This window comes from Bombus bifarius, unplaced genomic scaffold, assembly GCF_011952205.1.
Source record: "Bombus bifarius isolate JDL3187 unplaced genomic scaffold, Bbif_JDL3187 scf7180000008286, whole genome shotgun sequence".
Lineage (NCBI taxonomy): Eukaryota > Metazoa > Arthropoda > Insecta > Hymenoptera > Apidae > Bombus > Bombus bifarius.
This window is the reverse complement of record NW_022884569.1, coordinates 462,159-475,084: the sequence shown is the minus strand read 5'-3', so window position 1 is coordinate 475,084 and position 12,926 is coordinate 462,159. Positions and strand designations below refer to the sequence as shown.

General features: G+C 47.2%; 1 protein-coding gene and 1 long non-coding RNA gene across 2 annotated transcripts in view; both read left to right on the top strand.

The window, feature by feature from the left end:
• LOC117212200 (dentin sialophosphoprotein) overlaps window positions 1-12,926 on the top strand; it is a 149,410-nt gene that overhangs the window by 70,336 nt on the left and 66,148 nt on the right. The window lies entirely within an intron of this gene.
• LOC117212201 overlaps window positions 1-12,926 on the top strand; it is a 36,774-nt gene that overhangs the window by 7,311 nt on the left and 16,537 nt on the right. The window contains exon 2 of the long non-coding RNA XR_004488418.1: window positions 2,456-2,495. This is a non-coding gene — a long non-coding RNA (uncharacterized LOC117212201). The remainder of the gene's footprint in view (window positions 1-2,455; window positions 2,496-12,926) is intronic.

The following is a 12,926-nucleotide window of genomic DNA, read 5'->3' as shown; positions in this document are numbered from 1 at the left end:
AAATTCAACGGAGAAATCCAGCGATAAGTCTAACGGCGCCACGTTGAAAATTGCAGCTCGCTCGTCGAGATTTAGAGACGCTGTCAGCCGTGGAAATGTAAACGTAGGAAGCAGCGACAGAATACAGCCACTTCTGGCACTTAGCGAAATTAGGCCCGCGAAAGTTTCGACGATTCGTACGACGACAGCCGGAAACGAACTTCGCCGGAGCGGAACTTTCGTTTTACCTCGAACCACTCCCAAGGGAAAACGTTGCAAAAGGACCGGCTTTCGTTTCGCGCGGATCACATCGAAACCGTGTCGTTCGTTTAAGGGAATTGCGTATACGACGAACGATCTGCTGCGACTCTTCCATCGGTGAAGCAGATGAGGTCGGCTGACGAGCGTGCACTGGCGAATTTCGTCAGCGGACGAAAGAGAACGCGATGGAAGCGTAGGTTTCGGCTACGAAGGTAGGGCTCGAGGAAATTGGAAAATTGCGCGAGATCTCGCGCGGGTGGTACCTAGGAAGCGACAAACGCTCGCGCTTCCTGGCACTTGGTGGAATTAGGCTTGCGAAACGCGCAGCCTACTTGAAATCAGCATAAACGAGCGTACCACTCTCGTCCCTCGGTTCTTCCTTCCGCCGAACCACAGTGGGGAGAGATATCTGTGGCATTGATGCGCGCGTGCCTAATGGGTGAAAATGCTTCAACGATCGATCCGCTTTCGTTAGAAATTTTCCTACTTGTCCTGTTCCTTTCTTTTTCTTCTTTTTTTTTTTTTTTGAAAATTCTTTGGAAGTTTGATCGTTCGATGCGATGAAACTATCGCGATTTTATTCGCGGGTTGGCCTATTTTAACGTAATATAATTAGAGAATTAATCGATAACGAAGACAGGTGAATTTCAGTCGCGGTGGTCTTATTGGCAAACGTGAAATAACGTATATATATAGCTCCTGTTCGAAAGCCATAGAACACTCTTTACAGAGCTCCTTTTAAACAGAGCTTCGATATTTAATAGAAATGACGAGCTTCGAAGATCAGCTCTCTTACTCTTGTACAATGGAAAATATTTTCTTTGTCGTATAAAGTACCGAGTTAAACGAGACGTTCGTTTATAACCGCTAACGATTACCTGCTACGTTTTACCTTTTTATTTCTCCCTTTTACCGGTGCTTGTAGGATTATTAGACCGCGGATGTTGATACATTTCCAGGAAATTTAAACGTGCAAAAATACACAGCATGAAAGAATACGCGAATCGCTGGAAATAAAGTTATAACGTTTAGAGGATAAAGGAAAGGGTTGCTTAGGTTCCATTTCCTTGGGTGTAATAATAAAAGCGTGAATATGCATAAAAATGCACGATGCAGTCATTACGTATGGCATGAAAGGGTTCATGCTCGTTAATTAAGAAATAAGCAAATAATTTCCATACTCGTTAAAACGAGGGAACTCATCGGAATTTCACGCGTCCCCGACACACGCGAAAAATGCAACGCGTGTTAGTCGGTGGACGACAGGGTCACGGTATTGTTCTGGCGCTAGAACGTCGAGGGTTAGCGCAAGGGAACGCTATCGACGCGTCGCATCGCGACTCGATGACAAGGCTACGCGAATACGGTTTCCTTTGCTAGAAAATTCCACGGTGAGCGATTCAGCCTGTGTCGAGGCTTCTCTCGTCAAGGATTCGCGTGTCCTTGGCGCGTTTGATATTTTTTCACGCCAAGCGAGACTAATCTGCGAGTCTTTCAAGTTCTTCGATCTCGATCGATCTTCGTCGATCGTTTGTTAACGAGAGCCTTCAACGTAATAGCCGTAGGTGCGTTACATGTTGCTTGCTGCAAGTAACGACTGCTTATAATTTTTCTAATTAGTCCAGGAAAACGATAATTCTTCTTAATGAATCACGTTACGGAAAGAACGCATTAATTAGAGGAGAAGTTTCTTGGAATATAATTTTTGTTCGTTCGAACTCGTCTCTTCGAGAAAATCGAGTCTGTACGCGATTAATTGGATACGCGTACGCACTGCGAATTTTCCAATTCGATTTTCCCCAACGAGATACTTTAAACGTTTTACTCAAATTTATTACCGTTATTATTTCACACGGAACGATCGTACCGTAGATCGAGTTTGACGTTTCCTCGAGCACGCGTGTATCGAAGGACGCGTGTTTCCTTGAAAACGAGGCTTCATATTGCTAAATCTCGTTCCACATTTTTGACACGAACTTCTCTACGTGCAGTAAATTCCTGTTCCTTGTATCTAAAACACGTTCTTTCCACAGCTCGTGTTCTATTCGTCTCATTAGACGCTATCGCCTCGAGAGACGGGAAATTTTTCCGCACCGTTTTACGATTATTTGAAGATAATTTCAAGCGACACGTTACATGTTAATGTTACATATTATACCTCGCCTCGGCTCGACGATCTTTTAATAATACTCTTTCATTTTGATTTCCGTTGCAGGTATGTAACTACGTGATCGATGTCAACCAGTTACCTTTACGTAAGTAATCATGGTCACGGACGTGCTTTTTATCGATTGCTCCTCCCCCCCTTTTTCCCTTCTTTCCCTGTCTCGCGCTACGAACGAGCTTGTCGGATGCTTTTTATCGTATCCGTTTATCAACGCGATAATTACATTCCACGATCTCCACTCTTCTGAACAAATCATATCGTTGCGCATCTCGCCAACTTTTTTTCACTTTCGCAGCTATCGTTTCTTCGAACGATTACCGTGATATACGAGCAGCATCGTGAAAGTGTTCGAGCGCTTGCCACAGAGTCTTTTTTACGAGTACGTTACGCGAGGCTTTTTCAAGTTTTTTTTTAATATTCTAACGAGACAAGAAGCTTCAACTTTGACTCGGTAAGATAACGAGACACGGAAGATGTTTCAACGGTTAATTATACTTCGATATCTGGGAAAATGTGAGATATTAGGAATTAAGGTCTCGTGCATCCGACGAGTAGCTTGGAACGTGACATAATTCGTTTCAGATGACAAAATCAAACGACGATTTACTTTAGTTAATACGTAAAATATTTCTTATCGACCCAGCCTGTATTATACAAGTTCGATTCCAAATTTTACCGATACTAATCGTGTTAGCAACGCGTGAAAACACCATCTGTACGAGATACGGGACTTGGCGTGGAAGAAAGGGTTAATAAGCTTTGTGGGGTGGCTGAGACGTTGGTCGATGAGATCGTAAATCGGCACTCGTCGCATGGCCCGTCCATGGGGTATGCCGAGTCCCAAGAGGCGTGTACGAAAATAAAACTGGCCGTATTTCGTGCTAGCTCGACACGTCCTCCACGTGGGGCCAGTTTTCTCGCAGTCGGTTGAACGAACAGACGCCCGTCGTCTTTGCTCCTCTTTCGTCATCGATCATCTATCGATGATCGTCCCCGATCGGTGAATTTTAACGCGTGATCAATAGCGGGCTGGTCGAAGAAGACGCCATGAAACGGAGGTCCAAGTGAGTTAATCGAGACGAAGACGATTGCTGCATGTTTCTGGTGTTTGGCGAAAGTTATGCGAAACTCGGTTACACGCGGTTCTCCTCGCAAAACTTCCCTAAACCTCTTGGCATAAATCAACCGAGTTAACCGGGCAGAAGGGAACTGTACAAAAAGTTTATACCGCGAATCGATTTCTGATTTCCATTTTTTTCACGCTTCTACGTAACACTCGGCATATTACGCATATATAACATATAATAATTTCGCGTGTTCGTGTATATGTACATTTCAGAAAGGAAATGTAGAAAATTGCTATTTTTAACTGCTGTGTAGACAAGCGGAATGTTCTGCGGTAATTTTATTCTGATTTATTTCCAAAGGCCATAATTTCTCTTCCTATCGCGTTCTTCTGGTTTCTGTTATTCCTATGTGTGCGTGTTTACGTTGAAAAATGAAAATAATTGTTTCTGCTGTAACGATTTGAAGAGTTTTCTTGCATACGTCAGAGTACAAATCCGCGGAACATTTTGTAGAACGTAACGATCGATTGTTTCGGTTCCGATCAACTTTCCGTTCGCGTAGATTGTTCACCTTGAAAAATTTCGTTCTCGAACATCGAGTGTTTTCGTGAGATACGGTTCGCAATTTCTGGAGAAGCGCGACCGCGCGTAAAGATCGTCGAATATCGCAATCGAACGGAATTTGACGTGGACACGATGGTCGAAACGTTGACAAGATACGGTACATAAAGACGGACTGTCAGACGAATAGCGCTCTTTCATTAAATACTTGACATTGTCGCTCGTTCTTTCTATCTTATTTGTACTTCATATAATGGCACATTACATAAAAGAACAAACGATCGTCATTTACTTTTACGTCAATTAGGAGCCAATTGACGTCAATTACGTCGAATTACTGTGTATTCAAACCGTCGAAACTCGGGCCTCGGATATCCAAATAACGTACAATTTTCAACCGAATTAGTAACAGAAAGTCTACTAATTTCGTTGCATGCCACAAACGTTCCTTCCGCTTCCTCGAAATCATCGCCATTTTTATTACACGCAAATGGACCAATTTGCGACGAGGACGCAAACACGATTACGATATGTAAAAATTGTCTCGTTATTAACGTTATTAATAAACAAGTAGTCGCAAGATCTTTGTATTCCGTATAATCGTTTTTTAAATTTCTATTCGTATAATTGGTCTAGTCAAAACTTGCTTTTTGATTTAAAAAAATCTTGCGTAATTGTTTTTCTCGTAATTCGCGCGACTCGACGTGAGAGGAATTTTGCGATACGTTGGCAAAGACTTTAATCGATAAAAGGATTAAAAAAGATTCAACGGGATAAACGAGCGGAACAAGGGTTTGATAGTAAACTTTGGCGCGTCACGAAAAACCTGAAACTTCGTCGATCTCGATCTTCCTCGTCATCGAAACGAGATACCGCGGATTCCATGAATTCCTGATCCGCTAACTCCATGAATCGAAAGAGAAGCAAAAGGAAGCTTCGTGCGGATAATCTCGTTCGCCTCTGGTCTTCGTGGTCGCGCGCCTTCTATCGTCACACGCTGTGATACGTCGAACGATTGGCGATTTGACGAACACGCCATTGATAGGGCGGCTGCCACGCGCATCGATAACGCTGATTTATTCGACGAGGTATACTTGGCACGGTACATTAATTACGATGCAGAGACGAAACGCAACCGGTTTACGCGAACGAAACTCGTCTTGATTTGAATCGAGACCAGAGCGTTTGGAGCGCACGGTTATCCACACCTTGAACTACGCGGCTGCATCTGGCCGTGAGCTGGACACGCGAGCACTGGGTATATCGCACGAGGTCGTAACCAGATTATGTCTATAAATCACGATAATGATAGAGGTTTGCGCCGCGTGACAGTGCGCGCCAGGCATAAGACGATCGCTATTAAAAATTATCGAGGTCGTGGGGTTAATTTACAAGACCACCCTTCAATTTTCACCAAGTATCGTCGCGTGCTGGTTCAGATGTTGCGGCAAGTAAGCGCCATTTCGTTGATCAGGGCCATCTTGCCGAGTATCGAGCTAGTATCGACGATGACATTTTACGATTAATATTAATCGCTACCAATATCGACGACCAGTCGACGATGACCAAATGGAAAATAAATTAAGCGCAAGACGCGCAGCCACAGATACATGGGAAAAACCGATAACGGCGCTCGAGTTTGTTGGTAGTTAAACACGTTAGCTGATCGATCATTGTTGGCCCGATTTCTCGGTGGTTCGCGATGCGAGCAAAGGGAACCGACGAACCACGGTTAATTACGTCCGTGGAAAAGAGGAAACCGTTGGAGCGATTTCAGCGAGCAAAAGAGATCATTGATTAGCTACGTGTTCCACTACCAATTAATTAACACCAACGAAGCCGCTGCTGAACGCGGCGATTCGAAAATTTCGTAATAACAACGTGGAACAGATAACTCGACCAAGATAAAAACCAGGCTTTTTCCCTGTCGTCAATGAACGAAGACAGAGCGTGCGTATCGTTTTCCGAAATCTCGGATTTCCGGTAAAGGAAACGATATCGACCGCGAGATTAGCTTAATCTAATCGATCCGTGACCATCCAGCGAACAACGTGACACTTTTATCTGCTGACGCGCGACCATGGAGAAATCGGTTGGCGATGGGCAGGAATTACGCTTGGCTACGTAGTTTCCCAGGAAAATGGGCATATTATTTAGATTGTACTGGCTGACACAACCGTAAGAAAGGATCGTGTCGTTGGTATTTATGAAATGACGATAGCATCTTACTATTTTTAGCTTTAGTTTCATATTAAAACGTTGCTCGTTAGTCGTAAAGCGAGCCGAAATTCGGGGAACCAGGGAAAATGTACTTGTCGCGTTGTTCCCTGCGATCTTCGTATCTTTCGTAATCGACTACCGACAAGCTTCCTGTTCCTTCGAACAAAAGCGACCAGCATCGAAACTTGACAATCACGTTTCCCCTACTCTCGAGCTTCTATCGCTTCGAAAAATAAAGACCCACGCTCGTGAGAGACGCGCACGTAGACAAGGGCTGATCGAGAGTTCCTCGACAAGACTCGCTTCTTTTTCAAACACACGAGTCCACCTGTCGGAGGAATGTAGGTCGCGTGGCTGTCGTCTCATCCACGCGTATTATTGTTTCGTCCCGTTCCCTTTCGATCTTCCATCGCACGTCTCCTTTCAACCTTTGTCCCTTTGTTCCTTATCCACCGATGTACGAATCGTCCGTCGATACGGCTATGACAGACAAGAGGAGACAACGCGATACTTTCATCTTTGTTTTCCTATAATTGGTCCACTCAGTTTCGTGAAATTGAGATCGAAGTATCTCTGAAACTAAGCATTTTCAGATTCGAATGGTAATTTACGCTACTGTTGCATCGATCTATACTAAGCGAGCTATTATACGTGATATGTACGTTGCATCGTGGTGGCGCATCGATTGGCGCGTGAAAAAGTTTTCTAGCTCCATTCGGAAAAATAGAGGGGACGAAGCGAACGTATACACCAGATCGTGTGTCATTCGAGATGAATTCACACGTTGTCCAGTGAATTTCTTTTCCATCTTTCACCGTTTCGGAGCTATAATTTTCGCAGGATACCTTGTATACAAGGCAGTGTAAAAGTTTCTCTCTCGTTTCTCTTGAAAGTCTACCATTTATACGAGAAAAAAGCTGCAAACTGACGGCGTGAACATGCCGCGTATTCCGCTACAGTGGAACTCTGAACGAAAGTTTATCCGAATTCGTCTAGGCACGTGTAATCGAGAAATTTTCCTCGCTATCTATTACGTGTTTTTCGCTTACGTAATAGCAAAAGTTCGGTTAATAGACCATTGACTAAAATTTCGTTCCAGTAAGTGGAGTTCAGACAAATGGACTTCTGCTGCGCTCGCACGTGTTCCGCTACCGATCTGTCGGTTAGAACGCACGCGAGCTCGCGGTTGCACGAATCGAAAGGAGGAAGTGGCCGTCGATCACACGGAGCTTCGGAGCAGAGCCGAGGATCGATTCGTCGCGTGGCGACTTAAACAGGTCGCAGCGACGAGACAGGTCGAAAAGCGTTCTCGATCCCTCGCTGAAGGATATCGTGTTCTCATCTGGCTAAACGCTCCGGGTGTTCCATTTCGAAGAATGGAACGCCGCGGTGAAAAACTCACGAGAAGAATTAGCCACGGCTGGATGTCGAGCCGCATTCATCCACCCACGTATTTACTACGTGGAAGCCGTTGGAACGGGGCCGTTGGCTGCCACAAGCGAGGGAAATGATAAAGGGAGGAACCTGGCGATGAGAGAGCGGCGAGGGAAAGAGGGGGAAAGAAGCGAGGGAGATAGAAACCGTCGAGAATCATCGGACCGTGGCACAATGGCCGCTTGAATGGAACGAAGGGCCACGAAAAGATTCGAGGAATGCTCGCGGCGTTCACCGGGGGATTTCACGGGCCGAAAAACCTGACCCGGTCCTCCTCCGTCGTTTGTCGTTTTCACGCGCTCCTGGTCGAGCCACCCGCTCGTACGATAACGTTGTCTCGCGCGGCAACACCTGCGATACTTGCGATCAGCGATGGCACCTGAAACGCTTCGAATCGCTTCGAATCGACGTACGTACGCCAGCCATCTGGAAACTACGACGATTAACTCTGCGAATTGGAATGCCGAGAGAAATGTCAATTACGAGGACGGTTTCTTAAAGATTCGTCCTGCCCGTCTCTTCGTGCTAAATCGATTTGCGAAAGTAAGATTCGTCTTTCGAGATGTGACATATGTCGAACGTTAATTTCGTGTTCGTGAAATTGACAGCCGCGTAAAAAATGGAGTCAGTCGATCGGTGTGGTTTCCGAGCGGTATCTTCGCGAGGGTCGCTGTAGCTGTTCCAACGATCTCGCGGGTCATTGCAAATACATAGGGAAGAGTAAACGGGGGGAGGGGGGCGAGTTGATTTCGATCAGTTTTGATGGAAAAATATTGGCGCGGCCGCGAAGGTTGATTTTTGCGGATGACGGTTAAAAACTGACGATGACTCGGCCCTACTGTTTTTGATCAAACTCCGTAATAAAGCCGCGTTCCCCCGTTGCGGTGACCCGCGTCGCTATTTTTCGATTCCCTTCTTCGATTTCCCGGAACATCGTCGTTTAGTCCATCGTCCAGCAGAAAGAGAGAAAAAGAGAAAGAGAGAAAGAGAAACAGAACCTCGATCATTTTTCCGCTGCGTTTTGCGGTCGTCGCGCGATTGAAAGTTGCGGAGAATAATGCCGTTCGTTTCTTTATAAAGGATCGGCCGGACGTCGGTCCGTTCTCCATTTCCACGCCCTTTTGTCGAAACGATTCGTGCCGAGCTCTGGCGTACCTATCGATTCGATTTCACGCTTGTCCGCGGTGGACGCCGCAATTATTCGTGTCACGTCGGTTTCCTGTTCCAACCAGGCAACCAGATACGACGTAAAGAGACATTTGTCCCGAAGGAGCGGTTTCGGCGCGTCTCGAACGGACAGCTGTTTCCAGAGCTCGCGACGAGCATCTGCGAGGCCGGAGGCGCGCTCAATAGCGGGACGCGTGCTTGTTAACACCACGGACGTGGAAACAGGAGGAAAGGAAACGTTCGCTTTCCTTCTTGCTCATTTTTTACGTCAGATCCTGCCATATGGTCGGGGTATACAAGATGATCGATCGATCGATCGATGGAGGACGGATCGTTCGAGAACTCGTCCGTGAGTTTCTTCGACGACTGTTCGCTGTGTGTTGCGTGTCGTTTGAAACGAAAAGCGGTGGAAGATTTTCAGCTTTTTGACAAACAAATTGTAGTTTGAAATTCGAAGGCGTACTGGAAAATATAGCATTTGCCGCCGCTTGTACGAACGTAGACTCGAATTCCGATTACTCAACGACAGAACAATCGACATCTGTAATTTCTATTTAATTACGTTATTCGTAGAGAATCGCAAGTTACTATAAAATTAAACGTTAATTTCGACCGGTTAAGTTCGACTGGTTTGGTAGTTGCGGCGTTAAATCGATGCAGCTTCACCGATCCGAACGAGGCTTCTGCAATTTGTAATTGTTTCGGCTCTGCGCGTTACGTTTATTCTCTTCGTTGACGCGTGTGTTGCCATTACGAAAGAACCGTTATTTTCTCTAAACGATTAAAGAGACCAACGGAGAGAACGCGATTCGGATTTCTGTAGCTTGGAATCTTCAAGGTGTTTGAAGATGTAGCGCCGTTCGATCTTAAGATCATCGCGTCGCCGGCGATCGCCGTTTCTCGTTATCTGTTACAATCTTTTGCCCATTAACGACATTCCCGCATTTATCTTAACGACTGAGAAAAGAGGCGAGAATTACGGCGCGTAATTTCTAGCTGGCAAGTTTTCCGTGAGACGCGACGTGAAACGCAGCGGGCTGGTCGTTTCCCGAAGCAATTTGCACCGTATGAAACAGGCGCATCCCGCGACGGGATTATCAGCGAATCATCGGGAATATTCCAAGACGGAACGCGCTCGTTCCTGGCGGGATCCCAGCCAACAGCGCGATCTTATCTGCTTGCATAAAATTCCTCGTAATCGGGAGGCTCGCCTCGTTCTCGAAAGGCGATTTGCCGTCTCGAATCTGCTGTGCGCCGAGCGACAGAACTTGCCGAGTTTTACGCGAACTTGTCGCAAAACAGACAGCAGAAGGTAGAACGTACAGTTACTCGCCTCTAACTTCGTTGATTCGAGTGGACGCAAATTTTTCACATACTCGTTCCGTTGCTTCGTAGTCGTTTCGTAAGAGTAGCATTTCATTCCATCGCGATGATCAAACTTTCGCGTTTCCACGCTGCTCTCTTGCGGACTAGAAAAACCAAACTTTCTCACGCGCATGTCCTCTGCGTGCTAAATTAAAATTGCGATTCCGTTCCTACCATCCTCTTCGTAAAGATATAAAAACGCATCGAGTTCGGTTCAGTTACGAAACGCGGTTGTATCGGGGCAACACCGTAGAAAGTTTGAGAAAGGAAAAGGAAGGAAAGAAAAGGAAAGCGAGGGCGAAAACACCACGAGATCCTCATGACGGATGTATCAGGGTGTTTAAAGATGGCGGGCCCCGATGTTTACAGCGTCGTGGGTAACTTCCCCTCCTTGTTTCGCTTCTTCCGGCTGGTCGTGTATACGCCGCGTCGGTGAATTCAGCTTCTACCTGAGCTTAGACTCGTCGATAGCGAGAAAGAGATAGAAAGCGCTGAGACGGCAGGAGGCTGCTGGCCCCGTGTACACCACACGGAGGGCCTCGTAAACGCGTACGCGTGTGCGCACCAGCACACTCAGCGAAGGAAACGCGCTCTCGCTCGTCCACACAGCTGTGCACCGCGGCGTTCCGTGTGTTGCTGGTGGCTGCATCAGCTGTCGGCCTTGGTAGGGTGCAATTACCCCGGCAGAGCAGCGACGAAGAGAAGAAGACGACGACCGGGAGGAACGATCCGAGCGAGTTAGCCGCGGGACAGAAGGAGAGAGAGCGGATACGAGGAGAGCTCGAGCGCAGCGAGTCCGCGGCAGCGGGCTTCGAACCCAGGATATGGACCTGACTGCTCGTCTATCCGTCCCGTTCTCGCGTCCTCCTCCTCTATACACCTCTTTCCTTCTCGGCTCTCTCCTTATCTTTCACTGCACCAGCCTTCGTTCTGGCCGCGCGTGCATCGTGAACCAGGCACCCCACCTCCAAGCACGCTCTCTTCTCTAGAATGGGATAGACTACCAAGGAGTCGGACGATCGTCCGCGTGCGAATTCAAGGATCGTTCCGCCGTTCCGGGGCTTTCAGCCACGGCACACCGAACATTCGTCTATCTGCCAGCGATCGAAAGATCTATTTCTACAGGGTTTAATTGCTTTGACACGGGAGGAATCGACTTACACGCGTGGCTGAAAGAAAGCGGAAAAGTTTGTAGAAACGCGCCAGCCTCTCGGAAGTCGGATCGATCGATTTTATCTGTTAGTCGTTTCATCGTCCCGTTGCTTCGTCTCGGAAAGATGACATAAACGACGGTAAATTCTAAGGTTTCCAAGGCACGTTACGAAAACCGTGCTCGTAGCATCGATGGAGTTGCCACATCGATGTTTTCCAGTTTCAATTTATGGAGTTGATCAATGCCACTTGCCAGCTGTTCGTATTTTTTACTTATCCTCTTTTACGAGACGTAACGAGTTTTCTGTGATGTAATTTGACACTCGATTACCTTCGCGCAGGACGCTCGATACGATGCTCCGTTTTATCAGATTACCAGTTTCGTTTCGATAGCGTGAAATTTTTGTTAATAGAACTGGCGTCGACGAATTCCGACCCGGTACAACGGAAACCCAGCGGAAAACGTTCTCCTTCTTCGATTTGCTTTTAACTCGACTATGTAACTTTGAATCTTCTGCAACAAGATTCGAGTAAACATGGATATGGCAAGTGCGTGGATTCCCAGGAAGTCCATGACCGTTTCCCTAGCGCGCTATCGGCGTTCTCCGCGGCTCTTAACCTCGGTTAACGTCACCGCGGGTCATGTCGGGGTCAGCTGGCCACGCATACGCAGGCACGCGCGGGTTAAGGAACCCTCGCACGCGAGTCGCCGGAAATGGAAATGGAAAGGGAGAGAGAACGGTCGCATCGACGCCACCTCGAATCGGGGTTGAACGGCGTACTCTCGGCGCACGAATCGCGTCCCCGGGGGCGCAGACGCGCGCACCGCTTCCGTCACCACCCATTCCCGTTCCGACCGTTCGAACCAACAACCGGCGCTCGTTACCGCCGGGATTCGCCACGCAGCAACGCGTATCCGCTGCGCCTCGTTCCAGATCTCGCCACGACCTCGCCGGAATCAGCGAAGCAAACGTTGAATGCGAGAAGATTCAGCGAGGACCGGAATCGACGAGAAGGCGATGCGATTCGCCGTATCTCCCTTGCCTCGTGGTGCGTTGGAAAAAAAGTAACGCGATCGTTCGTGTCGCTCGATAAAATTTATAGAGTCCTTCCTCGTTTCTCGTGACGTTCCGAAGAGGTGGAGCGTCCTCGTTGCACGTTGCTTAATACATTTTGGAGAGTTTCTTCTTCGCGAGACGATAAAATTATATTTCAGAGAACGTGGTCGAGGTGGCTGGTGGACGACAGATAACACGCGATCGAATTTTGTTCGGTTACGGTGTTTCATTTTCAGGGACAAGCGAGTGACCTTTGACACGGCAAACCAACGCTGTTAATTCACGATGTAACACCGCGTACGCGATACGCATAACGTTGTGCTTGCCGATGGATCGTAGCTAATTACCAATTGCACGTAACGCAACGTGGCTCTTGCCTATTTGCTCTTTTCTCTGCTGCGAGTCTCGCCAACGATCGGGTTCTCGATAACTTCGGACGTTTAATTCGAGTTACGTACGTGCAACGTTAAATCGTGTCAAAGCGTTAAAGATCTA